This window comes from Euprymna scolopes, chromosome 4, assembly GCF_053919585.1.
Source record: "Euprymna scolopes isolate OS-2025 chromosome 4, ASM5391958v1, whole genome shotgun sequence".
Classification (NCBI taxonomy): domain Eukaryota; kingdom Metazoa; phylum Mollusca; class Cephalopoda; order Sepiida; family Sepiolidae; genus Euprymna; species Euprymna scolopes.
In genome coordinates, this window is record NC_136485.1 from 126,993,302 (window position 1) to 126,999,020 (window position 5,719).

A 5,719-nucleotide genomic window follows, 5' to 3' on the forward strand; every position below is an offset into this window, starting at 1 on the left:
ACCCTTCATACCAATTATCACTATCCAGCTCCCCTACTCCCCGGGGAGTTTGCCCCCATTTCCCCTTCACTCCTCACATTAAAAATCGGCCTTGTGCCTAATTCACTCGGTGGGGGAGCAAATAAATACCAACCCCATATAAGACCTTCATACCAATTGTCACTATCCAGCTCCCTGGGGAGGTGGTCCCCATTTCCTCTTCACTCCTTACATTAAAAATCAGGCTTGTGCCTAATTTGCTCGGTTGGGGGAGCAAATAAATACCCTTTTCTTGGCCGTTTGGCCAAGATCAAAGTGTAGTATCTGTTCTTACTACATGCTGTACTTATTGTGATATAAAGTGGAGGATTACTTTTCTGTATAAATTTAATGTAAAATGAACACCCACTTTACAACCAGTCAGTCTCAAAGCCATTCAAGTAATTCTCCAGATCATTCAAGTTGTTTTTGAAGGATCCCAGTTATGTTTTAAGCATTCAAGTCATTCTTAAGGTCATTCAATTCATCCTTAAGTTCATTAAAGTCATTCTAAGTCATTTACTTTTTATTTATTTCAGTAATTTCAGCCCATTTTTCGGTCATTTTAGTTTATCTTTAAGAATTTTATGTCAATCCTACATTCACGCATTCATTCATTACACGAGAGCACGCGACTGATAGCTATCGGCCTTGTTGTTTAAACAATGAGAAACGTTGTCCCAAGGGGAGCGAAGAGTTGAGTTAGATCCCGCCATTGTCAGTGACCTTGTGTAAAGGTGTTTATGAATTGGTAGTGGGGATATGATTAAAACTCTACTGTCTCACTCACCTTTCTCTCTTTCTTTATTCTGATGCTTGTGTGGATTTTTCCCCATGACCACCCATATTGGTTAAGTGAAATCTTATAATGAATTTCAGCCGAAAGTCGAACATTACTCAACTTGAATTTTTGATCATTTTTAATGAAAAATTATTCTAGGATAATGCATTAAATGTTTCGTGAATGTTAAATGATTTTTGAAGAAAATTATTTGCAAATACTTAAAATGCTTTCTGAACTTTTAATGATTTCTGAAGCAAATTATTCAAATATGATAATTACAATGTTTTCTGGATTTTTAATGATTTTTTAAACAAATTATTCAAACATGATACTTAAAATGTTTTCTGAATTTTTAATGGTTTTTGAAGCAAATTATTCAAACATGATACTTAAAATGTTTTCTGAACTTTTAATAATTTTTAAAGAAAAAATGCATTCCTTAATACTTAAAATTTTCCCGAATTTTTAATGATTTTTAAGTAAAAATTATTAGAGAAAATTCCTTATTAAAAAGTTTATTTCAATTTAAACGAATTATAAGCGTTCCCGAGATATTAATTGAAGAGTATTGCCGAGAAATTGTATTGATTATAATTTGGAATTACGCTTTGAGAGGAACATAAAAATTATTACCCATTTAGGATTTCTCCTTCGTTGAACGAGGGCAGAATAGGTTAAGCGTAGTACTAGATCATTTACTAATTTACCTTCTAGGTATAGTCGGGGGTGAATGCATTGGAAATAAATTGTTTTATGATCTTTTGTGGAGAATTGTAATAATAATAAATTAAATATTCTAAAATGTTCTTTGAAGTTTAAGAGAAAGTTAATTATGAATAAAATAACGTGAAATGTTTTCTAAATTTTATGTATGAATGTAAATTAATTCGAAATAAATATTTTATGATCGTTTTGGAAGAACATTGTTTTAATAATCAATCAAATACTTTAAAATGTTCTCTAAATTAAAAAAAATAATTATGAAAAAACTTGGAATGTTTTCTAAATATCATAGATGAATATACATTGATTCGAAATTAATTTTTTATGATCTTTTTGGAAATAAAATTATTTCAATAATAAATTAAATAATTTGAAATGTTCTCTGAATTTTAAGATAACGTTAATTATGAATAAAATAACGCGAAATATTTTTTAAATTTCATCAACGAAAGTAATTATAACCGAAAGCGTCGGGATGGTTTTTTGTAATCTTTTGTTGAGCATTTTTTTAAAGTTTTGTTGGAAAAACATACTGTTTACATACTACTAAATTGACAATGTTAGTCCCGGTTCCTGAAATCGTTCATTTTGTAAAAACATTGCCTTAATTGGATATTCTAAATAACTTAATCTGGACGCCATTCTCTTTAATTACTCCTTAAATAACTATTACTTAGAAATTATAGATATATTAATTACAACAAATTTTAAATTAAAAAAAAAACAATTATAAAATACTTTGCGGATGGTATTTTATGTTGGTCGCTCTGTAATTGGTAAAAATCCAATTTGTGTAGGTCGGCGTGATTATCTTATCAGAGATGAAGTCACGTAACTCCGGTCTAATTAAAATAAACTAGAATTGTTACTTAAAAAGGGCGTAATCCCATCAGTAATGTTATGATTACAAATCAACCTAATACTGGTAGCACCGAGCCGTAAATCCAGTGAACTAAAGTATAACAATGCCTGTTGCGTTGAGATCTTTTATGGCAGGAAGTTGTTGAAATTTCTCCTGTCCTTTTATCCTTCTCTTCCTCAATGGAGGGCGAGAATGATTTTTGAGGTTTTAAATAGTCTTTGTAAAAGGACCGATTACGGATATATGCAGCAATTATTAGTGCACACGTCCAGCCGTTTCTGGAAAGTTGCGATTTAATGAGTAGACATCTTGCCATTTCAAAATGTGTCCACCATTATCCTTTAGCGGTTCCGTCTCGGTAAGGTTAATTAGGGTCCGATTGTACATGTTTGATACTTAATTCATAAAAGTTCGACAGTGGTGTGAGTTAGTTGAAGGCTTGCCGGTTCGCATTCGAAACGGACGTTTTTTCTGTACTGGATCCGGTTTTCCCGTGTTGAGCTGTTAGATATTTTCCTAAGTTTAACTTAGCTAGAGTGTGCACGTTGTCAAAATGCCCCCTTTTAAGTTTTGTCCATAAAATCACCCCTCCGGTTTTTACGCCCTTTTTTTTGTTCGATAATCCCCATTTCCGACCCCAATTAGATGATGGATCTGCTGTTTTGTCAGTGATGTAGTCCCACTTTCTAGATGTTTAAAAAAGTTAGTTTTCGTGAGGAATTACACCCTTTTCGACTGACAAAACTACTTATCGGTCACGATTTATAAGGGGATGTTCTTTCACTATAAATAATTTTTCACTGAAAATATTTCATTTATGTACATAAAATTACTGTCCCCAGTTTTCAACATACTGCATATACTGTTATCACTGTTCCTGGACTTAATCTGGTATTATGGTGAAAAATCTAGTTAAGTTAAAATCATATTAGTTGATTCCACATTAACCTCCAGTCCCCTTTTCGCCCTTGTGACACATTTTGTGTGTATTTATGTTACAAATAAATATTTATCCCTATTTCATTCTTTGTAATTGTTGGGAAAAAGTCTCCTTGCTGCTTCGGTTGCTTGGAGACCTGGTTAGAAAAGTACCAGTCAAGAATCCGTTCTTTACAATCAGCACGAGAAGTGCGGGGTCAGGAACTGGCCCGATACAGGTCGTACTAAGGTACGCCGCCTGAGTATCACTCAGAAGGTCCACCCTCCCAGGCGTTGCAATCTGGCCCTCGGTTGGGGTAAGTTTATTGCTTGCTGCTTAAGCACTCTGATCGAGAATGCCGACGGGGATGTCCAGGCAATTTTTGCTTGGCAACACTGCCTGTCCTTTTGAGTAACTTGCTTGTCATTCCTACTTTCCAGACTATGTGTAACATAATGCTGAGGTGGGCAAAATTTTAATCTGTACCCCTATTATAATCTGACTTTGTTCCATAGCGCTTATTGTTGTTATTATTGTTATAATTATTGCTATACCCTTGCTAGGTTATTGTTAAATATGTTAAACTTTTCGCCCTCTTCCAGCAACGTGTCAAGCAGTTTATTTATTCACCTATTTATCGTCCGCCATGGCGACTTCCAGCTCTGTCCCGTCGAATGATGTGAAAGGCAAGGAAGAAACGTCGAATGCAGGCTGAAAGAAACCTCTAACTGTCAAAATTAATGTGAAGAATTTTATTACGGAAGCCAGAAAATGCATGGATTTTCTAACCGAAACCGGTATACCCTGGAACAGCCGAGACTACAAGAATTTGCAAAAATAAGGATTTCTCTTCTTTTTTTCTAATTAGCAGAAAGACGAAGAACCTGATAATATCTACAAAAGATACAGTCACAAAACTTATAGCTACAGTCGGCATAAGGGCCGAAAGAATAAAAAACCCAGAGGATGTAACACCTAGGCTACTCCCTTTAAAACACAGGAGGATTGTGTTGCTCTATCTAAACATGAAATTATAACGCTGCAATATGTTTTAAGAATGGAGTTCATGGGAAGACTGTCTATTTTTTAAGTGCCTGCCCTAGTACCTGGTGAATATTTAGTCGCATTTGAGGACATTACGTGAATCGATGTAGACAACTACATTATTTTAAATATTATTGAACACAAAAGGTTTTTCTAAATATCACCTACTACATGAAACAGGGGACGATAAGCTACCGATTGTTGTTGTCGGGAGAAGACCAGCATGTTTGATATGCGGGGAAGTGGGGCACGTGACTTATACGTGCCACCAAAATAAATAACAGCATATACACCCAACCTCAAAATCGTGTTTTGGGACATCTGGAACGTAAAGTACAAGACCAGAAACTTCACACACCTCTACGAAAAAGATACTATCTCTTAAACCGAAGTCACTCCAGATGATTTCGAAAAACAATGCAATACAGAAAAAGAATCCCCCCACCAAAAAAGATGAGTATAAAGTAAAGCACTAAAACTCCCCCCGCAAGTCATATGCCCAAACCCTCACCAAAGAGAGAAATGTTGCGATTAAAATAAGTAAAGATTCGGGGGAAGAAAATACTAGAAACTATTGAAAGTGAAAGAGTCGATAGACTAAAAATAATGAATTAAGAAAAAAAACCCCAAAAAACACCTAATTTTCTTGATTCGCTTTTTCCTGAAAAGCATGTCGTTGTCTCCAAAGAAAAATGCTTACCTTTTCAAATTTTCCTCACACAAATTCCCCCCTCCTAAAAAGAGACTCCAAATCGATTCCCCTTGAATCGCATATAAAAAATTAAAACTCCCAAACCGCCACCCTTTAATACTCCTTTTTAGAACTTCGAAAATACTCCCCCTCCCCCAATGAAAATCGACATGCTCCCTTCTCCATCACGCATTCTCCCAGCTACCACATCGAAAAAAAAGAGACAAAGGTGCCTTATATCAGAAAATAAACATTACACCGGACCAAGATGCGTTAAGGAAATCCACAGACTACAGAGGCCTCCTCGCGTTTAAAACAGTAAATAAAAAGGACGTTGCTATTCCAGAAAATCTCTAATCTACTTAAAAATTATTGACTGTTGTTTGAAATCATTAGAAGGCGAAAGAAGTATGGTGCATGCTGGAGTAGGCTAATTCTGTTTTCAACATATATTCTCCTTCAGTCTATTTTATCACACCGACTTGCTCGAGATAAAAAAAAGAAAAGAAAAACAATGCGTGTGACGGGTTCCCATCAAACTCCATCCTTCTTTATTTAGGGCTATAAAATTAAAATTTCACTTAGACGTTGGTTGTCTGGATGGGGGAATCACTAATGAGATTACCTATTTGTACATGGGGACAGCTGTCGGTTCGGGTATCTCAACCCCAAGTTACT

General features: G+C 35.1%; 1 pseudogene; it reads left to right on the forward strand.

Annotated features, from left to right (window-relative positions):
• Positions 1 to 262: 262 nt before the first annotated feature.
• On the forward strand, positions 263 to 389 carry LOC145274170 (U2 spliceosomal RNA; annotated as a pseudogene).
• The last annotated feature ends 5,330 nt before the right edge of the window (positions 390 to 5,719 follow it).